This window comes from Stegodyphus dumicola, chromosome 4 (assembly GCF_044657685.1).
Source record: "Stegodyphus dumicola isolate Sdum_Otavi_A_Nest chromosome 4, ASM4465768v1".
Lineage (NCBI taxonomy): Eukaryota > Metazoa > Arthropoda > Arachnida > Araneae > Eresidae > Stegodyphus > Stegodyphus dumicola.
In genome coordinates this window covers 23,383,666-23,411,489 of record NC_140771.1, presented here as the reverse complement: position 1 = coordinate 23,411,489, position 27,824 = coordinate 23,383,666, and the positions used below count along the sequence as shown (strand labels likewise).

Sequence of the window (27,824 nt, the reverse complement as noted above, 5' to 3'; positions counted from 1 at the left end):
TTAATAGTTAATTTAATTTTTGGTAGTTTTCTAGTTTGATGCATGTCTTAAATGAAGTAGACTGAAAAGTAAATTTTATTTAGACAGATGAGGTGTTTTTCTGTTTGTTTGCTTACATTTTTTGTGAGAGAAAAAGAAGTTTAGAAGAGAGGCTTATCCTTAAAGACTAATTCTCTTCTATTAGGGAAATAAAAAAATTTTGGGTACTATTCGGTTTCGAGGGCCGTAAAAAATCGTCAAACTATTATTGATGCCTATGCTGCCCAATATAATTGCGGCAAGAAAGGAAGTATAATAGTAAATAACTATCTAAGATTGATGTTTTAATTTAGATGAAAGGTTAATTTCATATAATACCTTTTTATTATTATAATTTATATGAAAAAGGCTAAACATGACTGAATGGAAGCATAAGAGTAAATAACTATTTCAGATCATTATTATAATTTACATAAAAAATTCTAAACAAAACTGAATGGATGCCTGCATCACTATTTCGCTACCGACTTATCGCTAAAGCATAATTTCATCTCGTTGGTTGTTCAAACATAATTTTCTATAATTAATGATGCCTTTTCTTTGAAAATATTCTTGGTAAAGTGCAGAATCGCTCACTTATTTGTTTGCCGATTTTTACAAGGGCTTACATTTGCTTACATTTTTTGTGAGAGAAAAAGAAGTTTAGAAGAGAGGCTTATCCTTAAAGACTTAATTCTCTTCTATTAGGGAAAAAAAATTTTGAATACTATGAAAAATTTACATAAGACTTTTTCATGAGGGGGGGGAAGTCAGGAGATCTCTTTCTCAGGGCAGGTATTAAACTACTTCTTGATTGCTTTTTTTTTTTTTTTTTTTTTTTTTTTAAAGTTCATAGCTTTGTATAATTGTTAGTTTTATAAGTTTGATATAACTGTAATGTAATCCTGAAACTTTTTAATGCTGGTATGCTCATTTGGATAATTAAACACTATTCTCTTTAATTTAGTAAAAGTCGAGCTCTTCATTTTATGAATTAACCCTCTGAGCGGCACAGGTTTTTGGATCTGTCATGAAGCCCTGTATTTATGCAGCATTTATTAGCTAAATTTATATAAGTACTTATTTTATCCTGTATTTTCATAAATTTATATTTATTAAGATTACATTTACATTATTAAAGAAAGTAAGAAAGCTTAAGTTATAAACTAATATGTATCAAATGACAAAAAATCTAATAACCAGATAAATCCAGTCATGCCGCTCAGAGGGTTAAAAAAAAAAGTGTTTTTGAGGGAGAGCATCCAGGAGGGTGGAGGACCCTCTTTCCCCAACACCACACTACAAGAGAGCACATTCGGCTTGCCATATATTTAAAATGCCTCCATGCTGCAAAGATATTATACATTTACGAACATCCATACCTTCTGTAAGAGTCAAACCTGGGCCTTTTGGTACCACAGTAGGCTTCCCTAACCACTATACTGTCTGAGTGGCAAAACACTTCATGTAATATATTTATAAACATGCTTTTACTGCTTCTAATTTCAGAGCAGAAAGGAGAATATCTAAATTAATAATGAAGCTATTATATTGTCAAACTAAAATTTTCTTATAAAAGCAGTAGAACCTTGATTATCTGAGGTAATTAGGATTATGACCACCTCAGATAACTGAAAACTCGCTTTAAATTGTGCCAGTTTTTGTTTTGACAAGATTTTCTGAAATGTTTTATTTCAAATTTTTAAAATAAGTGCATGATAATTACTACTAACATTTTAACAAACTTTATGACTTGGTGAATTGTGTTTTATTAAGTTAATAAATAAACTATGCAATATTTTGTTTTATTACAAAAATATTCATAGCGGGGAAAAGGGAATAAACAAGGTCCAACAAATTTTACATAGTTACAAAATTTGAAATTTTGCCCAATTTCTAATATACATATTTACCAAGCATTAACTTTTTTAAAAAGGTATCTTCTGCATTTTTGTGATAGATATGTAATTCTATAAGCTACTGCACAGTCATGCCAGTTTTTGATCAAAAAAGGAAGTCCTTAGGAAAAGCATCGGCAGTTTGCTCTGAATATAAATTACTTTGGTCAAAGCTTCAGTGCCTACTAGTGACTGAGTAATAAAACCACAGAATAATGATAGCTGAACCAGTTTTACATTCAAGTCAATTAGTGTTTATATAAGAATTTTGATGATTCTTTCTGTATGCAATAGGTATATTTCTTTTTAAAATCCTCCACAAAGGCATTAATCCCTTTAGGTAGGTTACCGTAGAATGCTTTGGAATGATCAAAATAAACTAAGACTTTAGTATGGTTAATTTTAACATTGTCTGTTTTTATTTCATCATCACTGTAGTTCTTATTATTTTCTGGACCTATATTATGAATTTTTTATCACTCGTATGTTTAAAATTTGGTTAACTGTTTAAATACTGCTCTTCATTAGCAGATTCAAAAAAGCTCTACCACTCGGGCTGTCTTGATATTTTGGTTTATGATTTTAAGTTTATAGCTTTATGTCTATGCAGTATGGGAGAATTCAAAATACTGGTGAGCCTAAAGTCCTCTTGAATGGCTTGGTGATGGGGGAGGAAAAGTGGAAGATCCTCGGACCGTTCTCCAAGGTGCTGTCCATCAAAATTAGGGTAGAGCTCCCTGATACTATTATACTATCTGTATGACTAGTGTGGTGAAATTTTGATCTGTCGCCCACTTATCCCTGTACCTGTCGCTCAGATCTTAATGCCATTTGTAACTTAATTTTTTCATTTCAGCGATATTGGTTCTTTTGTTATGTACAGTACACTCTTTTTGTCTTGTGTACGGATTTAATTTACATACTATTCTCCAGATTAAAGTGTATATAAATTGTTGATATACTTTTTCTATTAATTTTAATGCAAGTTTTGACCATTGCATTTCTTTTAAACTTCTGTCAGATTAATTGTGGTTTTAATTTAACTGGGGATGTTTTCCTCAGTACTACCAAGATACATTTGGAGTTGGGTACAGATACCATGGTAGAAAGTGAATGTGATATTGTTGAATTTCATCTAAAAGGTAAATTATTAAATTTCTGCAGAAAAGATTACTTGCGTTAAAGATCTTTAAATGTATTGACAGAGTTCTACAAATGAAACAGCTGATTATGTGTTATTGGAAAGATATCAGTAAGTTCGAAACAGTATCAATACATTAAGTTGAAAAGTCTGTTTGTATAAAATCTTGTCAGAATGTGAAAGCACTTTTATTTATTTACTTTCTAAATAACAGCAGTTAAAAGGAAGCTATTGCTTATCTCATTTTTATTTATTATCTGGTTAAAAACAAGCATGTTTAATTTAAAAAAGTCATGAATCTATCAATGTGAGCAAAACATACGTTTTTAGTAGGTGCCTTTTTAAGTATAGGAATTCCTATACTTCTATATTCATTAATGGTAACATATTCATTAATTATCAGAATAAATATTTTATTGAAGTGTGTTTAATATTACTGTCTGGAAAGAAATTAAATTGCTTGGGAAATACTGAAATGTTCATTAATGGATCTGCATTCGTATACTGCTAGTAAAATAATTAAAAATATTACGATTGAAATTGCTTATAATCATTTTCTTAAATTTAGAAAATGCAATGTGTGCATTAAGGTATTGCTGTTATTAATGTTTCCGGGCTTTAAAGGAAATCTTAATAAGAGAAGCAAGAAGTGTGAACAGATTCATAGGTACTTTGAAAATGATTTTTCATGATACACAAATGGGTAGTCAGGGCTTAGAAAACGATCTCTCCTAGAGGCTTTCTTTAAAAAATTTTTATATGTTAAAAATTCGTATTTTCTTATGCATAGGTTTTTCTAAATAAACTATTACAAATATCAGATATCTGAGATTCCCTATCTCTTTGGAAAAATTTTAATGTGCAATTCCTTCTGAGGAGCTTGATCAGCTTTATAAAATTTAAATAACTAATTCACAGAAAATATAGTAAATATTAGTATTGTACTATTATTGATATTATTTCTTAAAATTATAAATGAATAAAGGAGTGGTAAAAAAATTAATTAAATACAAAAGTAATCAATCATACGAGCTTCGATTTACAGTCCCGGTACAAAACAGTTTATTAGTTCCTAAATAGTCATGGATTTGTGCTTTACTAAATGTAATTTCCTTTAAAAAGTAATTATACTATGGCAAAATAAAGGTCTGCATTTTAAAAGTAAAAATATCATAAACTGAGAACTTAAAAAGTGTGAAAGAATGCAAAAATTATAATAAATAGGATATTATTTAGTCAATTCGGAAATATTATATGTATATCAAAAAAGATAACTGAATATTTGCGAAAAATTATCCTGTAATTAACAAAATTCATTCGAACTAATTTATATTTTTTTAACTCTTCTTGTAGATAAAGTATTTAAATTAAACAGCGATTTGTTTTCTCTAAAACTGATTTATCCACATAAGGACTAAATTACTTCATAGTGCATATATATGTATCTTTTGAAGTTCCCTACGTCTTTATCTGATAGCTTATATCTTAGTTCGTTTTTGAATCTTTATGGTGAATACAAATTAAAGAAAAATTAACCAAAATAATTAAAATAATAATTCTGTGCTAAGTCTGGCAAATCAAAGCTATAATAAATATGTTCTATAAAACGATTGTACCCAAAAATATTTTTGTCTATAAAAATTCGAAATGGAGAACTTCCCTACCAGAATTTAGAATTAGTACTTGTAGCATTCCAAAATTTGTTCAAACAGTCTTTGTGTAATCTTAATCATATTAATGGAGTATAAACCCGTAGTGTAGTTTTTCATATATATTATAAACAGGAATTACATACATTCATATAGCATAATGTCTGAAATAATTTTTTCCCCCAAATGTCGCAATTTTGTCTGTTATAAGAAAAATTTACTAGTTTAATGCTGATTTGTCAATAGCTGAAAAATCTGCTGTCATTAAATATGACGGATGTTTCTGAGGATAGATAAGAAAAGTTTTTCTCCCGAAATATGTGTGACCTAGTCGAACAGGATAAGTTTGCGATCTATCCGTCCTTTATCAGGAGTAGAAGAAAATGGCAAAACACTTAAAAAGAAAGGGGCAATAGAATAAGAAGAAAGTGGCAGAACACCGGAGCAAGGTATTAAGAGAAATTTATAAAACTGGGGACACTAACAAAAACGGTAAAACAGAGAATACGTTAGACAAATCCATCAAGAGCAGGAGTTCTTAACCAGGGGGGGGGATCCCCTAAGGGGAATTTTATAATTTCAGGAAAGAATGAGTCAGCCATTTAATTACCTGTTAAGTATTTAGTTTTAGTCGAATTTTAGTATTTATCAATATTTTCTATGGTTTTCACGTTTAATCTATAAAACGTATTAAAAATAGTCTAGATTTAAATATGTATAAAATCAGAGAATCGTCTTGCATTGGTGAAAGGAGTGCACGGGACAAAGAATGGTTGAGAGCCCCTGGATTTCTTACATGTGGCATACGTACCTGGAAAAATAAGAAGGAGGACACTTTTGGATATCTGCTGGAGAAAGGGGGAGGGGAATAATGGAAAAGAACTTAACCATCAGGAATGTAAAAGAAGATGGAAATTGCAAAGTGAATTGCACATTATAGCACGAGACCAAGCAGGATATCCTTGGTTTATTTAGTGATAACAAAAGTCCCATTTCTTCGATTGTTTTAACAAATGGAAGCAATTCCTTTCTTAAACATTGCAGAGTGGACAATACGTTATGATCACCTATTTTATGAAATCGGTTGTAACATTATGTTATTGCGTTAGAAGACAAAATTATTATATTCAAGGACAGTTGTATGACTGAAAAGATTGTTAAAGAATGAATGATGAAAGAATTTAAGAAACATCATTTATTGACACTGTATAATTGTGGATGCTTGAAGATGTGGAGCGAGCATCAGAGTAGCCACTTTTTTTATTTTTACAATTGAGTGCTTAACCGAACGAAAACTGGATTTGAATCTAAAGCTTGAGATTGTCATTGATTATTGCATTTTCTAGATTTGCGATTATACGTCAGATTAAAACTAATTCGGACGACTCTGAACACACTGTTTGCATTAATTATATAAAGTACTGAAGAAAAAAGTCCTTTCGCAAGTCTTTGTTATGAGAACCTAAAAAGAGTAGGCATTTCCAATTCGCATAGAATCGGGAATTGAATAGTAAATGAATGAAAAAGGATGTAGGCGTCATACACATGGAATGCTAAGATTATAGGAAAATGAATAAGAAAGCATGGTACGTAAGTGTCTTGTCGAAATACTTCAGGCTGTAGGAGGTAGCATTGTTTATTGTTTAGGCTGATTTAATTTGTGTGTAACAATGACCCGTGTTCGCGACTCTTTTTAACGACAATGTTATGTGAGATTTAACGACTAGCGTGAGATTCTGTTGTCATGAATATTTAAATTTATTACATCGATATTTTTATCGCTCTATTCATAAAAATTTTTAAATGAACGGCTGTTAAATTTAAGGACAAATTTGGAGGCACCTTTAAGTGAAATAATGACTATTCTTACAATAGAATGGCCGGGTCGACGAATTTGTATTTGAGGTACAGCTAAATAGTATTCTGTGAAAATTCATGTAAAATTTAGAATTCTAGACATTACATTTCGCTCGCTTTCAAATCCTTGAGTATGTTAATCAAAAATTCGTTAAAGTTTTACAAAATATGAAATAGATGTTAAAGCAAATTTCAGATTCCAAATTTGGGCTTCCAGATGCCCATATTGAGGCTCTGTGGCGCAGTGGGTAGCGCATCTCGCAGGAGCACCACAGGTCCAGGGTTCGATTCCCGGGCTGGGCAAGGTCGACTCAGCCTTTCATCCCTTGATTTCCATCACTTGGGTCGACAAAAATGAGTACCAAGTTTGCTTGGGGACTAAACACTGGGGGTCCTGCGACAAGTTTTCCACTTGTTCAGGGCATATGCTAACGCACGCCGGGGCCCACGGTCAAGAAAGATTTCGAGCACGGCAGGCCTTGGCCCATTAGGGCTGTTACGCCACTGAGTTTAGCTTTTTAGTTTAGATGCCCATATTCGAGTGGAAAACTATGTAATTCAATATTTGATGTCTGTAGGTACCTTTGTTTTTCATAATCCAAGAAACATACGTACATTTAGGAAAATGCTTCATTATTTAATTATATGCAGGGAAGAATTTTTGAAAAATATGAAGTGGTTAAGAGGTTAGTGAAAAGGCTTTAGCGTATTATAAAATATAATTTAAGGATTTGAAGAATTCTCTTATCTGAACTATGAGATGTTTGTATTAGTATAGGAAGAGGTGGTGTTTTTAGTTTGTACGAGGGTGCTGTCTAGTTTTTACGAAGGAGTGACAAAATTGCTCTTCAGCAGACCACTCGCACAGATATTTACATAAAATGTTTGAGAGATATGTATGGGAGTTTGGTGGTCTTTCTCATGACTTTTCTCGTATCTTGTAGCAGGATAGCTCTCATAATCTGCATTTTCTTCTGAAAACATTAATTTTAATTTTCAAGCAGATCGCATTGAAGCAACTAGCTATCCGCCCTTCGTCATTTTACAGAGCGGTTATTTTGTCAGATTCTGTCTGCTCTTCAATCTCTTGCAAATAGACAATGCACACATAATACTCGTATACTGGAGTGCACAGAGCTCTCAATCTCTGTTTTTTCTAGTGGGTCCTAGCTCACTGCGGGTTTCCTGGGAACGAGGCTGCTGACTTCAGGGACCTTTTCAAAGGTCCCTGAACCATTTCATTCAAACTCTTGATAGAAAGAAGATCTGCCTCCAGGATAAAGAAGAAAGCACTGTGTGACTCTGCCGGCAAGCCATGGGCCTTACTCCTTGAGGATATACAGTTGATCCCCGATTTTCTTAGAAGTGCAGCTGTGGCACTTTTTCACCTTACTACAGGCCATGACTGTTTGCTCGCGTATTTGTATTGGCTTGGGCTTTGCGATTCTCCCTTAGGTCCTCTGTGCGAAAAACATCAAATTTTTTATTCTACTCATCTTGATTCGTGCTGTGCACTTGTGTTTTTAAACTGTAAAGTTCAGAAATGTTGGAAGGCTAGATATCTAATGGCGTCATAACCAATCTTCTGGGCATTTGTAATTAAATAATTAATTTTCAAGCAGAGAAATGATCGCGAAAGAAGTAAGAGATGGAAATTAAAAAATAAGAAATGAGAGTGATTGAAGCTAGGTAAGAACATTCAATATCATGTTACTGAAAGATGCGACACCAAAGAGTAGGGTGGATTTAGATTTCAAAGTCACGATTCTAGTTGTCTAGCTATGGATTAATATTCCTTTCATTAAAGTTATAAATTGCGTGTATGTGCCAAATTCAAAGATTGCAGTATCAAAAAAGTATCTTTCATTATCCAATGTTCCTTTAAGTTTTTTTTTTTTTTTTTTTTTTTTTTTTTTTTTTTTTTTTTTTCGGGGGGGGGCTATGCTGTGTAGAGAATTTTGAGTTTACCAGGTGTGCAAAATATTGAATAGCATATATTCAAATATTTTGCATCAACATCGGATGCGTTGCAAAATTGATAACTGTGTATTAACTTAGTTATCAAAAGTTAGGTTCACTGCCAGTCAAATAGTTAAATTTAGTAGTTAATACCATGATCTGCGCTGCCATCCGAAATTGACTGACTAGTGCAGGGGTTTTTCAGTGGCATTTAATATACAGGCATATATATATCAAAAACAATCGAATTTAATTAGCGTATAAAATCTTCCTGATCTTCGAACAGATGATACTGCACTAACACCTCTTTCTGTGCTCTTATTGTCTTAGCACGTGCATAATTATTTAAATATGAATGCTATTTCTATGTGCAACTTTTTAGGCACATATACCACCAGAACTTGGCCATAATTAACACAAAAACACAAAAATTTTATTGGAAATATTTGCTGAGCTGCTGATATAGTACTAAGAGTTATCTTCGATAAATTTGCAAAAGAGGAATAACATAATATACCTGAAGAATATGTTCTAGAACAGAAATAATTTTTCTGTTATACCGAAAAGACTTGCTTCTTTTCAAGAATTTCAAATATGATGTAACCGTTGCAATTTTCTTGCAATAAATGTTTCGAAGGTTAAATTGGTTATTATTCAAGTCCTATATTCCAGAAAAGACTCTGCAAGTTAATGAATTATTTTGCATTCAAAACATTGCCTCGAACGAGACCATTCAACTTTCCAGTTTGTTTTTCGAGTAGGTTTCAATGCCGCGTACTTCAATTCTTTTATTTATTTAATACCTGAAGAGGTAGTTCTCGCCTTCTAACTGAATGATTCTTCAACTACATATTGTGCAATCATTTAGTTTGTTCCTTATCACTTCTGAGGTTATGTAGTATTGCGTATCTTATGTCAAGTAATTTTGGAATGTATTTTTTCTCGCGTTTCGCATTGCTGAAATATCAATATTGCCTGCATTCCTGACAGATTGGTAGGAGCAGGTGGCACTGTAGCTCCTTGGAGACACATTTGTGTGCTGAATATCATGCTGTATATAGTATGAAAAAAGCAATGCAACATAATTTGCAAATTTTTCCTCAATCAAGCATAATTAAGAAACCTAATATGTATTGTATAAAGTATATTGTCTAATATTTATTGTATAAAGTATGCTTATACATATATATGTTACGGTGAAACACCGAAATCTGGAAAATGTCGACTTTCACCTGTGAATGTCAACATTCGCATAGTCGTCGCTTGGTGTATGTCCGAAATATTTTCCAAATACTCTTATTTCTGACTTCGGTAAATTTCGGTAAATGTCGACATTCACCATGTACTAATGGTGAATGTTGAACATATAAGAATATTATATTTTCTTTTCCGTAATTCAGTCGCGAAAAAACGCACTTGAGACTTAAAATAAGAACATAAAACCCACAGTAAATTCAAAATGAGAAAGAAAAATAATAGAAGTTAAAACCGTACTAAATTATGTGATTCAAATCTTATTTATTGCAACTACTTAAACTACTATTATGACACTATGAATTGCACAAGAGGTCCTTGCTTTTACAACTGTATTTATTTGTGGAACACTTTCTTTTGCAATGACAGCGTGTACATATACTCCTCTCTTTTCGACCAACACCAGAACATATCTGTGATTGTCAACATACACCGGTGAGGATCCGAATGTACAAGAATGTAATGCAATATTCGATCTTTCACCGACGTATTTGGTGAATGTTGACATTCTCCGGTGAAAGTCGACATTCTCCAATTTCGGTCTTTCCCGGTAATATATACATACATTATTTTTTGTGGGAGAGGAAAAAACCTAAAAATTGTGACCATAAGGGATTATGTAATCTGAAGTCCTGGTAAGGCATAAAGCATGCAGATTAGGATTTATTACTAAATAATTGATGTTGATCTGAAGTGGGTCTGTTAAATGTCTACTTTCAACTGCACACCAAAATTTTGTACGTCTGCTAATTTTGTTTTATTCAGGTAAATTTCATGATCTGTTTATACCTTGAGTATTGAACTGTTTATACCTTTAATGAAAGAAATTTACCATATCCATCAGCAAACATACCTTTCCAAACTGTAAAATAGCGTCAACTATATTTTAGATACTTTACACTTTTGCCATTACTGTCTTTCAGTTTTTTCGGTTTTCTTTTTAGGCTGTTAGTCTTCTATTCGAATCAGAAATATTATATTTGCTTTTATCAAAAGAATTTGTTATTCCAAAAAGTATTAACTTTTGTGACCATGGATTTTTTTTTCAAATAACACGTTTTCCTACTTCTTTTATTTGCATGAAAATTTATTTTTACTACTTATCCGTTACGTGCGGATAATCTTATGACTAAATCCAACCAGTAGCTGAATGGCTAAGTCTGCTGGAGCATTACTAGTTTGCGTCTAGTTTCACAGAGAACTGACTGACTGTGTGGGCTTTTTTATAGTTTTTTCCTTGTCTAACATGAATATGAAACAGTTTCTTTTAAAAAGCCCTTCACAGCGGCTCCTTTCTTAAAGCACATAGCTCTTTTATGCTTTGTCATAATCAGCAATAAAAGAACCAGCTTATGATTCTTCAGTTTCCAGTCCAAGCAATATTTCATTTCTTGCAAGTTTGAGAAAGCTTTGCTGTTGATAATCTCGTCTTTTTGTTAAAATTTTAAAATAAATAGGTTCATCTTGAACTATCATCTTCAAAACGAGTCCAATCCACTTCATTTTTTGAGAGGCTGGTGTTCCTGGTGTACCAGTTTGCAGTGTTAAAAGTTTAAGTATTAATTTTAATATAAGCATATTAGCTTAACGCAAATACTAATGATGTTTTATTAATATAATTTGTGAATGGCAACAATATTTAAACTGTCATTCAAAAAAAAAAAAATCTGAAATGTTTCAGATTTTAAATTACGTCCAAAGGGGCGTTTTTTAACATTTTGTGTGTTACCTTTCTTTATTAAATATCATGTTCCTCGCACTTAAACTATAAGATCCAGTGCAACAGCAATATCGCAAAATAGTTTTAAAACGAGCATATCTTTAGAATTTCCGATACAGAGACTCACGCGCTGGAGATAAAAATGTTTTTTCTGCACAACGTTGCCATTGCTCGCTTTGAAATCCTTGAGTTTGTTAATCGAAAATTCGTCAAAGTTTTAAAAAATAGGAAATCGATCATAAAACAAATTTCAAATTTCAAATTTGGTCTTCCACATGCTCATATTCGTTGGAGGATTACGTTATTCAAAATTCGATGACTCTATGTACCGTTGTTTTATCACAATACGAGAAATATACATACATTTATGCAGATTTTTCATTATTTAATTTCTTCAAATATAATGCAGGACTCTAACATTTTGTGGCAACAGTTTGAAAAGTGAACCGACATTTATGAGTCCGACGCAAAATGCCAAAACGAAACTAATAGTCCTTCGGGATTCAAATCCCTTTGGACTAAAAAAAAAAAAAAAAAAAAAATTAGATTTACCGAAAGAATGTATGCTGCAATAAAAACTTTTGAAGGAAATCTTTGATGGGTAATATTTCTTTATTGAAAGAAAGCCTGGGGCTCAAAGGTAGATAGATTAATAGCAGAAAACTCGATGAATTTTACAGGTTGCTAAAAATTTGCAGTTAACGGTTCGAGATATTTTCTCATAAGAAAATGATTACGCATATGCTGCACTAATATCATTTATGCAAAGATATAGATGTTACAGGTTTGTTTAAAAATGGTAAACTTATTTATTATTGTAAAAATCTGAAAAATTAGTAGTTGGACGTGGAATTAAATCTGGGGGAGGGGAGGATCCTGCTGGCTGGTTAGGCTTTACGTGGCTCTCCTCGTATGTAATGTGAATAGGAACCAGTTCTCCGAAGTACTCTCCAATAGTTACTTCTGAATGAAAGAAAAGGTTTCTGTAAAAAGTGTTGTGTTCCTTAAAAACTTGAAATAAATTGTTTTCTTAACCTTGGAACTACAATGTTGCTAGTAACAGCTGTACTCGGCACATTAACAGCATATGTAGCCCAAACTAGTTCAGCATAGTTATAAGTTCTGGTTTTATCGAATAACAGCAAAAACTAAGTCTGAAAATGCATATTTCCCCTAACACTCAGAATTATGAAAAAACCCTAAAATAGGGCTCTTCGTTATCGAATCAATGCAGGGTACGAACAGATCTGGATACTCTTATTCGGTACCCTTCAATGCACCAACGACCCAAACGGGTAATCTACTGGGGTTGATATCTCGGCGAATAGTAGTCATTACCCCAATCCCATGTGTAACATAAATACGACCCAAGTTTCCCTTACAAACCCTCCGCGAAGTTGTGTTTTTCTGTAATCTAATAAAAATAATCCAATTTACCGGAATGAACTATTGGCGCCTTTAATCTGTGACATACGATTTCGATAAAAAATATATGTACTGAAATAGAAGATTTTAAGGAAGAAATAATAAAGCTAATTAATGTTCAAGTTGATAACCAAGTACCACCAAAATTTATTAATTTATATATTAAAAAGGCAGGCATTAACTTTATAATTTTTTATAAACCTTAGCTGTAGGGTAATGGAGGATATAGAAGAGTAAAGGAATTATCTTTTAAATTTTTATTGTAAATATGTATTTAATCAATACTGGATTCTTTCCTTTTACTAATAAAGGGCCAACTCTTTTCAAAAGTCTCAATTATAGCCCGAATTGAGTGAAGATTTTAATCTTCTTATAATTTTCCATACTTTAGCCAGTATTTAGTTAAGTTTTGATATACCAGTTGAAATCCAGTTCATTAAACTTTCAATATTTTCTTTCATTAAATATACTTTTTTAAGGAATTTTTGGGAGATTTCTAGGAAATTTGTTTAGAGGTTTTTTTTAACGAATTCATTTCAAAAACTTTTTACTTCAAAAAAAATTTTCCGAAATTTTTTCAAGAATTTTTTAAGACTTTTTAAATTTTACTTTAAAACTTTTTTAAAATTTTTAAAACATTTCAGTTTTACTTAATTACTTTTTAATTATCTGCAATTTTCACAAAAAGAAATTTTCACTTAACGTTATTATTTGCAATATTTACACAATTTTCCAACAGAACACACATTTCACATTACAAACAGTTTACATTTATTAATTCACAATAACCACTTAACTCTACTTTACTTCAATTACTACTCTTTTTATGATATTTGCAAAGCAAACTTACATCTCTTGATTGGCTCAGCTACTTAACTCCCTACCATAAATAGTTGATAAGTTAAAATTAAAACTTGAATTACATACTTTTAGGATATTTAATTTTTTCTATATTTAAATATTTTAATATTAAAGTTTGCAAAAATTTTTTAATAAAACAAAGATAGCAGTTTGGCACTCAACTTTACTTACATAAGCGCCATCTATATAATTTGAAGAACACACATCACTTTGGAAATACTTTTGCAGACCCCAACGATAATATAGTAGGTAAGTTAGAATTAAAACTTACTATTTACTTGCTTTAAGTATTTTTTAAATATTTTTTATGTAGTATTTAAGTATTTTCTAGCTATGAAATTATATTTTTAAGTATATATTTGTTTTTTTAAAATTATGAATTAGTTCTTTTTGTTTCTTATTGGTTTATGTAAATTATGTCTAGTTCCTTTTTAGTTTCTTTTTATTGATATGCATATTCGTGTCGGGGAGGTTTCTGTAGACAAGGGTTTCTAAAATGCATTGGTTTCTAAATTAATTTTTCTGAAAAATTAATTTTTTAAAATTTAATTTTTTTAAAGTTTAATTTAATACTTGACTTTACATTGCTTATTTCTCAAAAAACTTCATTGGTATTTTCCTTTTAGAACTTTAATTTTTAATTGCTAATTTCTAAAGGAACCACTTTGGTATTTCTTTTTGGACATTCTTCACTCTTTACTTTTGGTTTTGACTTTTGCCCTTGCCTGCATGAATGACGAAACAATTGAATGATTGGAGAGTTAGGTTTGGAGGCAACTTTCCCTTGATAAGTCTGTCTCCTGCCTGCTCAACAGTCATTCACTTCCGCATTTAAAAAAAAATAAATAAATAAAATAAAATAAAAAAAAATAGATTAATTTTAATTTGCTAAATTGGTGAATTTATTTTCATGGTTTGGTTTTGCACTTGATTTACTTATGCTATCTGAATTTAAATGATATTGTAGATTAGTTCGAAAATTAAATCTTCTATATGTTTGCACATTTTTTAATTATTTTAACTTTAAATTTGCTTTTTTACGTATGTACATGTTTGTTAAAATTCAAATTTGTTTAAATTTAAATTCTAATTTCCGGTGGATATTGTTTCGGAGTTTCGTTCAAAATGGCATCTAAAAGATTGCCATTCTCTGCAGTTTGTTTCTCCCTCCACATGAACTCTAGGAAGAAATTAACGAGGAAATGCTCCACATTGCCATTAATTTCTGCAATTGTTTTCCTTATTCTCACAGGCGCATCCTTGCTTGCGTGTAAACGCCAGTCTTAAAATCAGAGTTGACGTTGAAATTTAAAAAAAAAAAAAAAAAAAAAAAAAAAAAAAAACCATTCACTTCCTTCCTTTCCTTAAAAAAAGAGAAATATCAACAGGAAAAGAAATACAAAAATTAGAAAAGTATGGAGAATAGCTTCTAACCCACCAGCAGCTAAGCGGTAAAGATGCTGAACGCTGATAGTTGGGATCCTGGCGTACGGGTTGGCTGCTTGTGTAACGTACAGTGGGTTAAAAAAGTATTGGCAATTGCGTATAATTGAGTATATTATCTAACAAAGGAAATGCTTGACAATTTTAGGTAAACATAATGAACACAGAAGGTAATAAACATGCAAATCTAATGAAACTTTTGTTTTAATATGCCTTTTACTCAAAATATACAACAGAAGCATAAATTTGCATGTCAAAAAATATTGGAAAGATCATACAGCAAAATGTGGGAAGAAAGTTTAATACTTTGTATTTTTAACAGCTTGTAATCTATTTCTTATAGGGAACACCAAAGTCTTGGTTCTACTATTGGGAATTTTGTGGCATTATTGCAGGAGTTATACGCTCAAGTTCCTCTTTACCCGAAATTTTATGTTTCCTGACTTCTAGGTCCCAATTGTTTCATAAATTTTCAATTGGATTTATGTCAGGGAATCGAGGTGGTGTCTTTAACTGCCGAGGAACGGTATAGAGTGACTACTCAAGTGTGAGGTTCTCTGTATCCTTAGGGTCATTGTCCTGTTGAAACGCGAATGATGTTCCTAAGCCCAGTGTTTCAGCACTGAATTTCAAGTTATAGCGTAGTATGTCTGTGTTACGTCATAATACCATCAATGTAGCACAGATTACCAATTCCGTTTGTGGGGTGGCCTCTATACAGCCCCAAACTAGACGCACCCTCCACTATGTTTCACAGTCGGTGTTAAATGTTGTTCTTCCAGTTTGGTGTTTGGCTTTCTCCACACATATTGTCGTCCATCACTCCTGAAAATGTTAAACTTCGATTCGTCGAAAAAAAATAACTATGTTCTAAAAATCGTCTGATATATTAACATGAGATTTTACAAAATCTAATCTCTTTCTCATGTTTATTTCCGAAATGAAAGGTTTCTTTCTAGCTGCCCTTCCATAATAACTCTCTTCGGGTATAACATTCCGTATAGTCTATACACTGGAAGTTTTATGCGAAGTATTAGCAACACCTTTAGCTAACTGGAGAGCACTTATTTTAGGGGTTTACAAAACCTCTTTGATAATGGCCGTTTTCCCTTGCAGAAAATATTCGAGGCTGTTCACTTTTAATGTTATTTTCCGTCGATTCTGTCTCGTTGAACATTTTTACAACACTTCTAACAGTAAATCAATTTATTTTCAGTTGTATTCGTATAGCACGATAAGTTAAACCGTCATTTCTGAGTTGAATAATGTTTTTAACATTAGCATCCAACACCTTCGACTTCGAAGCCATTTTATCACAGTATTAGCAAAATAACGTTTTAAAAATTTTGAAGTAGCGGTGTAGACACTATACCAATAGGGTTTCTTATCAGTCTAAACACGTAACCTCAATGTAACAACATTTGCATAGCAGTCATAACTTTGCTAATACATTTTTTGACATGCAAATTTACGTTTTCGTTTGAATATTTTGTGTAAAATTCATATTGAAATGAAACTTTCATTAGATTTGTGTGTTTATTACCTCCTATGTTCGTTACGTCCAGCTAAAATCGTCAAGCATTTCCTTTGCTAGCTGATATGATCAATTATAGGCAATTGCCAATACGTTTTTAATCCACTGTAGTTATAAATCAGTTTTCTTGAGGTTCCACACGAAAGCATCCCAACCCATAGGCAGATAGCCCTTGACTTGCTTTGCCTTAATTGGCTAACCTAATCTAATCGGATTTTCTAACTTTTAGTGCAGTGTGCGACCTGAAGATCTGAATTCTGCGTTTAATTATCTGCATTGCAGGGAAATGTCTCGAAACCTCGAGGGTTACCTGCATAAGGGGAGGGAGCCTTCGTGGAGGACTTTCTAAGGGAAATTGACTCGTCTACATGCGACACATCTGGAAAACCACAAAAACGCGCATAAAGCAGTCTTTTCGCATGATTGGTAATGTATTGGGCTGTTGTAAAGAAAAGTATAAGGAGAAGAAAATAAACAAAAGACTGTTGAAATTACTTTAGGTATTTTGTTAAAAAAAGTGCAGTATAAATTCGTAAAATATTTTTTATGCATTATACTTTATTCCCCTTGGATTTTGTATAAGAAATAAAGGAGAAATATATAATTGGCTAAAATAGAGTATTTTATATATATTTAATAACTTCGATGAACAAGATTTCGTGTAACATGTTTTACGGCCTTAATTACCTACGTTATGCGATAGATTCTTGTACCCTGTCAAAAGCAGTTTAATTTTACAAGAAATTTTTCGTTATTGACAGCTTAGGTAGATATGATAAAGTGTACTGAATTGAAGAACGCGTTTTAATTTGAAAGTCTGCTAATTCGTTTACTATAATCCCCACCAAATTAGATAGAGATTTACTAATATAGTTAACCCTTTCGCCGTCCTCTCCTGTCCTCGAAAATTTCTCCCCAGCGGCCCTTTGTTTTTCGCAGCGAGTAATGTTGATTTTTCTGTACATACATAACTTTCGTAGTGGATGAATGTAAATGAATATTAAGTAAAATTACAAGGAAATAAAGCATAATGGAAAAGTAATAAGTCAAAAGTCGTTAATTCGGATACCCGTAATCCGGAATGATCTATAATCCGGACCTCAAAGCTACAAACTTTCTGCGCATGCGTGGCGTTGACTCATGCTCGTAAGACCTTTACGGCTGCGAATATGCGTGTGCGCATGCGCAACATATGTTTACGGATGCGCGTTTAATGTATTACGGACGGTATAAGCTAAGCTAAAATTATCTAATTCAGTTAATGTTGCAGATTGCGTTGTTCCTTAATTTTCGAATTGGATCCGGCTTATTATTTTTTGCAGACTGTTAGAACAATTTTATAAAAGTAAGCTTGAACTTTCGATTATGTCAAATAGAATTTCCGATATGTATTTGCTAATATGTAAAGGATCTACAAAGCGAAAGTATGTTTCGAAGTCCATTAAATAAAAAGTGGAATTGCTGCAAAAAATGGATAAAGGCATATCCTTTACAATTCCGAAATCTGTTTATCAATTTCACGCTGCTCTGCGCCGCGGCGCGCAATGAATTTGAAGTTGATCTGTCAGCACTATCCTTATCTTCAGGGCAGATGTTTTTATTTTATTTGGCTTATAATTCCTTTAAATCATAATTGTTCTTTATTTCATAAATTACGGTTTCATATTTTTAATTTTATAATTTCTGCATGCCGTCTTACCAGATTTAAACTGATGATCTATAATCCGGAAAAATCGATAATCCGGAATCGCCGAAGTCCCGACGAGTCCGGATTAACGACTTTTGACTGTAATATCTCTGCTTATTTCTAACAGCAGGATTAATTCGATAACATCTGATCCAGGCTGTCCACTCCTCCCATTTTGTTGTTGTATTCTTTTACAATTATTGTTTTTTACAGTTCTTTTCCGTGTTTCAACATCAATCATAGAGTTATTATGGACTGTACTCATCAAACGTGTATCCTTCTTGTCTTTCCAATTTACAACCTCATTTTTCTCTTTTTCTGCTTAGTAGACGTTGAAGATCTCTCACTGTCTTGTATCTTATGTAAAATTGCGCGAATATTCATATAACCCGGGGGGGGGGATTCAATTAGAAATAGAATGCCTGAATAGTGCTGCCCTCTAGGAGGTATTAGAACAAACAAAAATAAGAACTCAAACAAGTAAACATTTAGAAAGCGTTTAAAACTTTTAAATGAAAAGAACGCCTGAAGCGCGTTACGGCCGTCCTGCCGGAGTTTCACTTGAACGCGCTAGACGCGTTACGGGCGACGAAGAGGTTAAAAAGTCGACTTCAGCAGGAAAATGCAGTGCTTGAATTACGATACAGAGCAACTAACTTCAGTCCATTTCGTGCAGCTAAATTTATCGGCACATGAGCACAAATTTTTACATACAAATTTAGTAATCTGCTACCTTTTGCTACGATTAACCATTTATATGAAAATGAGAATTGCACTAATCTGAGTTCTGTGCTTCAAAACAACCTTAAACGGAAAGTCCGCCAAAATATTTAAATGCAGTTCTGCTAGTTTAAGTAAAAACACTTCAAGCAATTCTTTGCACAAAGCTGCGATAAAATTATGTGGTTTGAATGTGTACGTTTGCTTGGGACGAATGAAAGACAAAGGATTAAGTACTTCCTTATTACGTTTCAAGGTTTTTTCTTATTATTTTAATAGCGCAGGAACAAGATTGTGTTCATCAAAAGTGCCGATCGTTTACCACACAAATGTCTTCCCTGCTTGCCAAAATTCGAGAAAAATGACTTAGGAGACGGTAAAGTCATTAAAAATTTCACCTTCAGTAATTATGTACAGGGAATACATATTACACTGCTTTATCCTATGAACTAATATAACACTTAACAAGTTAGTTAACTTACTACGCAAAATTGGAATTTTTTTAAGAAATACTTCAATACTTTTTCTACAAGTATCTTTGTAAATTTCTAGTGGAGAGGAGGGGAGGGGAGATATCAAGTCTATTCCAACTAACGACATCACATGTTTTTGGTCATTTAGATTTGGTTTTGTTAGATTATGGCAAAGCACACGAAGTCTATCTTACCTGAAAGATGCCTTCGCGAGGGACATTTTAAGCAAAAATGTCCTGTATTCAAGTTGCATTTGTGGGACACCTGAAAAACTCCGAGGTAGCCAGCTCTGTTCGCAAGGATTTCCATCGGGTAGAAATGTCAATGTTCAGCGATTTTTTTTTTTTTTTTTTTTTTTTTTGTTAATTGAAATTTCGATTCTGTAAATCCGATATTCAGTGACAATGATAACTGAATCCGATAATTTGATGCTTTAATAGTTTATCAAGAATTGAGAATAGGAATCAGATAAACAATTTGTACAGACCTGCGTTCCTAAATTTTCAAGTTTTACTTTTCGTATTTGAACTAATTTTAAGTTCAGAGAAAACTTAAAATTGTTTAATAAATAATAATAAAAGATGTTTATATGTAAAATGCGAAATGTTAAATCTTTATTAGCTGTTTCCGTTGAAATTTAACCTTTAATAAGAATAGATATTGCACTTTACATCTTTCTCAAAACCGTCCTTTTCGTTATTCTGCTAATATCTTTTAGGTAGTAAACTTTACAGATTGTAAGGATGTAACAGAACTATTTAACTGTAACCGAACTATTTTATTGAACGCCATTTAGTGGCGGAAAGGAAAAATCTTTAGTCGACCTCCAGCCACGACGATGTTAGTTTGCCATGTATTAGATGTCTCTATAATTCTAATGTTTCATGTTCCATTTGGTATATGTTTCATTTTTATGTATATTTTCTTTCGTTCCTTCGTGCTCTGTTAATAAATACTTTTAGATCTAACCGGCGTTAGCGTTTATTGAGGAACGCCTACATCACAAGAAAGAATTTCGTCCATTATTCTAGAAAACGCTTTCAAATTGGTGCCTCACTATAAAGGACCCGGCACCTTTATGCATGTAATTAAGCAGGTTTTTTTTTTTTTTTATTTTTTTTTTTAAGTTATGTCAATGAAAATGCATTTTTCTGTAAACTCTCATTCGCGTTTCTGAGAAGCAATATCCTCCGAAGTTACTCTATTATCATAATTAATCAAGCCTTTTGTTATTTGCTTTGAAATTCTGATGCTGAAAGCAAGCATCGGAATGATCACATAATCACAGCACAAACTTAGGGTAAAAAATATTCAATAGCTTGAAAAAAATCATAGCGTGTATTTTATTCAAAAGCAACAAAAGCCAAAATTCCTATATACAGTTAATGAGATATACGAATTTACATGCTCAAACAGAATTCATCCTGTAACTACATTGCATACTTTTCTTTCATTATAGCCATTTCACCATTAAGCCCTAATATCTTGACATGGGTGGCTTGGTTTGCAGCTGTAGGTTCTTTTATGACCAAAGCAGGATTAATTAGACTGGAACTAACAGTTTCGGTAAAACACTAGAGCATTATGAACAAACAAATACGACATTACAAAACTGTCCAAGTCGTAGGTAAATTTCACAGATAACTGTTAAAACATGTTCTGAAAAAGGTTAAGTATATTAAAGAGAGCTCGAAAACTATTAAATAACTTGACATTTTGATGAAAAGAAGAATTTGCTTCTCCACTAATCAGAATGACTGATAACATTTCATGCTTTTTGCAAATGTTAAGCAAAAGTGTAAATAGTTGTAAATTTACCTCAATTTAAATTTCAAAATGGCTTGCTTCTTTTCATATAGCGAAAGATATTTTCATCAGTTTATCTCATGAAATCAAAATTGATGCAATCAAGAAGACAATGCGAAGTCGATCATGGGAAAGAGTTAAACGCTAATGGCACTTTTTGTAAATACTTTAATGACTCTATAATCACCGCAATCGCTTCGCAAATAAGGAAGACTCAATTTACGAGGAAAGTATCTCATAAACACAACTTCTTAAAACTAAAATAAATGCGTGAATCTAATGTAAAAATTCTAATTAGAAAGCCTCAAGACCTTGGACTGCACACGGATGATTACTCCCTGGTCTAGACCGTGACACATAAAACTCCTCCCTACCTTAAATAATAGATTTCGTAAAAATGGAGGAAAATAAGTTTGAATCTTTTATAAATGGGGTGCTAAGGTCACCGAATGCGTTTGCTTAACTTCTGTAACTTAGAAGGAAATTATCAACAAAACACTTAGTAGACACAACATCTAATCACTTTAAAAATACGCGTATAGAAGATCTGATATTGTATCCTGAATTTTCAATGGGTAAAACCATTTTTACACATTGAATTTAAAAATAAATATTTGGTTTTTTCCGTAAAATATGAGTCTTTTTTATTGTACTTCACACCCATTTCGGTAATTTAATAATAAAAACTGAGAATAGAGCACGTTTTATATAAATGTGTAATTAACGGCACGTTTAATTTTTTATAAATGTCTAATTTAACGGCATAAAACAAAGAAATCTTCGAATTCTAATTTCTTTGAATTTATTTGTTTTTGAAAAGCAGTGGGATCTGGCATTACATAAAATATAACCTGATGTAGTTAGTTAATTGAACAGCAAAGAAATGCATCTTTTAAATAAATGTCGTGAATTTCTAAATAAATTTCAAATAATTTCTAAATAAATATCATGAATAAAATAGAATTAAAAAAATTATACATCAAGCTTTTATTTAAAATGGTAGATAATTAATGCACTAAAAGGTTTGGTTAGGTTTATTTGATTATGGCAAAGCACTCGAGGGCTTTCTGCCTAAGGTATGGAATGCATTTATGGAAGACTTTTTAAGGGATCTGGCTGTGTACTCATTACACATGAAGGATTGGATTATTTAATTATGGCAAAGCACACGAGGGCTATCTGCCTAAAGGGAGGGATGCCTTCGTGGAGAACTTTCTAAGGAAAACTGGCTTGTATACACACATGGGGAAAACCACGAAAACGCCCATGCAGCCAGCCCGTTCGCGGGATTCGAACCTCAGACCAAACTACCAGTGTTCAGCGTCTTTACCACTCGGCCGTTGGTGGGCCCATTACACATGAAGGAAAACAACGAAAACGTCCATACAGCTAGCCCGTTCATCGGGGTTTGAACCCCGGACGTAACTACCAGTGTTCAGCGGCTTGGCCGCTGGTGAGTCTACTAAAAGAAGAAAAATAATTTATCGTGTAGTTTAATGAAAATTATGCATTAAAAAATTCTGTGTGCATAATTCATCTACAATTTTATATCGCGAATAATGAAAGCGTAAAGCACCATGATAAACTAAAAAAAAAAAAGACTAACGCATTTGACAAATTAATAGCTTTCGTTATTTAGGCAGCCCTCACTTTTATTATTCGCGATATAAAACAGTAGATGAATTCTGTAAATAGAGTTATTTAATCTATTATTTCCATTATATTATAGAATTATTTTTCTCCTTTTAGTGCATTAATTATCATATTTGCTTATTGTATAAAAACCTTTTGTTTAATTGTATTGTATTTTTACACGTTATCGAGCTTTTAGTCATTATCAAAGCAGAAGCAATAACTTTTTTTAAAAAATCACAATTCAAGTTGAATGAAGATAGAAGATCATATTCAATGGCCATAGCTAATTGTTCATTTTGAGAAATCCGTTCCCTCCCAAGCAGCATTTAATCAGACAGCCATTGAAGGTTAAGTAGTCAACATTTACAATTGATGGCCAAGAGTAGTATTTTGGTATTTCATTAGATTCAACCTTCAAATTTTCAGGTAAACTGTGTTATCATTTCACCACCATTCTGAATGCGGGTAAAGGGAGTATCCAGATATTTGGATTCGAAGGTGGGTCTACTACTGAATTTCAAGGTAGAATATAATCACTGGAGATAAAGGTCATCTGAAATGAAAATTAGAAGCCTTCAGCAATATCAAAGCTGCCTCTGAATAGTTCTAAGTGTTTTGATTTCCTTTGCGACGTTGTATTTATGCCACGACGGGTTTTCAATGAAAACAGGTTTGAAGTGAATATTGAGAATTAAATGGAAATCGTAGTGCCCAGATTTTGCCAAGATTTGAAAACCTGATGCAGGGGAAAAAAAAAAAAAAAAACTGAAATGTTTCAGATTTTAAATTACGTCCAAAGGGGCGTTTTTTAACATTTTGTGTGTTACCTTTCTTTATTAAATATCATGTTCCTCGCACCTAAACCATAAGATCCAGTGCAACAGCAATATCGCAAAATAGTTTTAAAACGAGCAAATCTTTAGAATTTCCGATACGGAGACTCACGCGCTGGAGATAAAAATGTTTTTTCTGCACAACGTTGCCATTGCTCGCTTTGAAATCCTTGAGTTTGTTAATCAAAAATTCGTCAAAGTTTTAAAAAATAGGAAATCGATCATAAAACAAATTTCAAATTTGGTCTTCCACATGCTCATATTCGTTGGAGGATTACGTTATTCAAAATTCGATGACTCTATGTACCGTTGTTTTATCACAATACGAGAAATATACATACATTTATGCAGATTTTTCATTATTTAATTTCTTCAAATATAATGCAGGACTCTAACATTTTGTGGCAACAGTTTGAAAAGTGAACCGACATTTATGAGTCCGACGCAAAATGCCAAAACGAAACTAATAGTCCTTCGGGATTCAAATCCCTTTGGACTAAAAAAAAAAAAAAATCTGAAATGTTTCAGATTTTAAATTACGTCCAAAGGGGCGTTTTTTAACATTTTGTGTGTTACCTTTCTTTATTAAATATCATGTTCCTCGCACTTAAACCATAAGATCCAGTGCAACAGCAATATCGCAAAATAGTTTTAAAACGAGCATATCTTTAGAATTTCCGATACAGAGACTCACGCGCTAGAGATAAAAATGTTTTTTCTGCACAACGTTGCCATTGCTCGCTTTGAATTCCTTGAGTTTGTTAATCAAAAATTCGTCAAAGTTTTAAAAAATAGGAAATCGATCATAAAACAAATTTCAAATTTGGTCTTCCACATGCTCATATTCGTTGGAGGATTACGTTATTCAAAATTCGATGACTCTATGTACCGTTATTTTATGACAATGTGAGAAATATACATACATTTACGCAGATTTTCATTATTTAATTTCTTCAAATATAATGCAGGACTCTAACATTTTGTGGCAACAGTTTGAAAAGTGAACCGACATTTATGAGTCCGACGCAAAATGCCAAAACGAAACTAATAGTCCTTCGGGATTCAAATCCCTTTGGACTCCTCTCGTTAACTATCCAGTTGATATGTTGTTAAAGGTAATTTTCTTAAAAATTAGCATGCTAATTCATGTTAATTCGCATTATACCTTTTGCAGAGATCGTGGAAAAAGGGCACTACTTCAAAGGATTGGTGCATGCATATTGCTTGAAAATCTGAAAAAAAAAAAAAAAAAAAAAAAATTTGGTTAAAATTTCAGATAATCCAGCAGTTAAAAATTATTATTGTAATTTTGCAAATACTGGCGAATAAATAAATAAATACTGAATATAGGTAGAGGCTGGGTTATGTTGTTTCATTATAACAAAGCACACGGGCTATCAGCTTAAGCTTATAACCATCGTGGAGGACTTATTGCACTTGATGAAAACATCCATGTAGCCAAACCGTTCGCCTAGTTCGTAGCTGGGTCAAACTACGAGTATTCAAGAATTATTGATTTTACTCTAAACCTTAGCTGAAGTGTGTAGATTGCTTATCAATTTCATAATCAAGTTAATGAGTGAGATATAGACTTAAAAAATTTACTTTTTCTCAAGCATGGAAAAATCGTTTTTAGTAAAGGATCATTTCATGGCATTTTATGTCCTGGTCATCTTAAATTAATTTTGGAATCATTTAAAATGCCGTATCGTTTTCAAAAAACTTTAAAAAAATCAGTCGTAAAAATCACTTCTTAATGATCTATAATTTTAATTGAAAAAAAATCTTATTTTTTATACCGTAATTCAATATAATTTCAAAAGCCTAATGTATGATTTTTAAAGAACGGGGAAAAAATTGAAATGCGAAGTTTAACATTTTATTCTTGTTTTTAATTTTGTATTTTTAAAACTTACAGTTAAGACAAAATACTTATATTAAATAATTTAAATACTGTTGTAGGAGGATATGGAGGCTTGGGACAGGCGTCCGTTGAAATCATATGAATGTGCATATTGATATTGATGTGCGGTAGTCAAATCAGGAAGAGCAAAAGGCGGGAAGGCGGGTTATTGCGATTATTCTGTACTGGAATCAAGCACATCGATGGATCATTATATTACAAAGAAATTAAGTTAAAGAAAGGTCGGTCGAGAGTTTTTATAGGTTTGTTACACCGCAGATAGTACGAATGCAGCTTGATTGTATAAAGTGTATTTTAATTAATACGTTATTTTTTGAATTCAGTCTGTCCTGCGCTCCTGTTTTCTGGCGTCAGGTACTTCAGGAATTTAAATTAGCAACGTTTTTAAATAGCGAACGAGAGGGGTGTGTTGGGGGAGAGAATTTTGGCAGCGCTACCGAACATACTGTTTGTTCTCTTGTGCTTCCTCCCACCTGCAATTACTTGCTGGTTTTGGTGAGTGCATTTTTTTCTTTTGCTAGTATTTATACTTAAGGGATCGTGCTTACTTTTTTAAGAGCCGGGTTACGAAGTATTTAGGTCAACCCGCATTCGAGCGGTCAAGTAGCTGAACACTGGTAATTCGGTCCGGGGTTCCACGGGCTGGCTGGATGGGCGTTTTCGTGGTTTTCCCACATGTGTAACGTGTATACGAACCAGTTCCCCTTAGGAAGACCTCCACGAAGGCATCCCTCCTTTTAGGCAGATAACCCTCGGGTACTTTGCCATAATTTTAAACCAATACTAAGTATTTAATTACTTATTTGCTTTGTATGTGTAGACCCCTCAAGAAGCAGTGATTTTATTTTATTTTATTTTATTTTTACTTTCGTAGCTAGGAGTTATAATACCAATAAACATTAAGTTGGATTTTATGTTTGGTGTGTTCAGTTATCTGTTTTAAACTTATAAGCAAAATCGGCAAATCAACCGTAGGCTTGGCAGATTGAGTAAGTGTGTACTTGTAAAGATAAATTAACCTTGCACCTCTAATTTAATAATTCTCCTTGCTTAGTGATTCTTAAAACGAAATAAGATGGCGTGTATATTTTTATGTCAGGCAGTGAAAAAACTCTATAAAACGTGTATATGAAAAGACTTAGTCCTTCTGATATGTAACCTTTTTTGGGGGTGTTAAGGAAGGGGTTGTGTTTAATGCAGAATAGAATTAGAAATTTCGAACAGAAATGAATATAATTGCTTTATGAAGTTCTGTAGTTAAGAATCTGTAGTCACCTAGGAATATGTAGACATTTAAGAAATTTTTATCTGTAGACAGATAGCTTTCGAGTACTTTGCCGTAATCAAATAAATCCAACCCAACTCTAATAGAATTTGCCTTATCTTTTTTAACTCCTTATAACAGCAGCAGATTATAAAAAAAAACTTATACATTATTAAAAAAATCTGTAGTAATTTGTAAAAGCAAACGGATTTATTATCCCATTGTTCATTCGATAGCACTGTGCAGTATTCTACTTTGTCTCTCTAACTTAAGAGTTTTGTATCTTTTTTTATTGCAAGATAATCTGGTATTAAAATTTTTCTGTCCGTAAAAAATCTTTCTCTTAATTATTTCAGCGAACAAAGAAATGAACAGAATGACACACTTTAAAAAATTTTGTATAGGTAACACTAAACTTAAAAACAAAAACACTATTATAAGAGATAAAAACGATAAATTTAATTTAGTAATGGGCAATAGCATCGGCCGAGATTTGTTAAAATTGGTTTTTGTCTTTATTCGAGCGTCCTCACATGAATTCGCATAAATAAGAGTCAAATAATGCACGACTAGTACCACAATCAAGGTAAAGCATGTCTTTCTTATTCGGCGCTTGTATTCGTATAACAAAAAAGATCCAAAATTTTCAATTAATTATTTTTTCCTCCCCTCCCCCTCATTTTCCGATTGATGTGACGGAAAGCTTATGCACTTTTGTTACAC

The 27,824-nt window shown here is 32.4% G+C and overlaps 1 protein-coding gene across 1 annotated transcript in view; it reads left to right on the top strand.

Annotated features, from left to right (window-relative positions):
- The window catches only part of LOC118186586 (uncharacterized), a 65,901-nt gene that overhangs the window by 455 nt on the left and 37,622 nt on the right, over nucleotides 1-27,824 (top strand). The window lies entirely within an intron of this gene.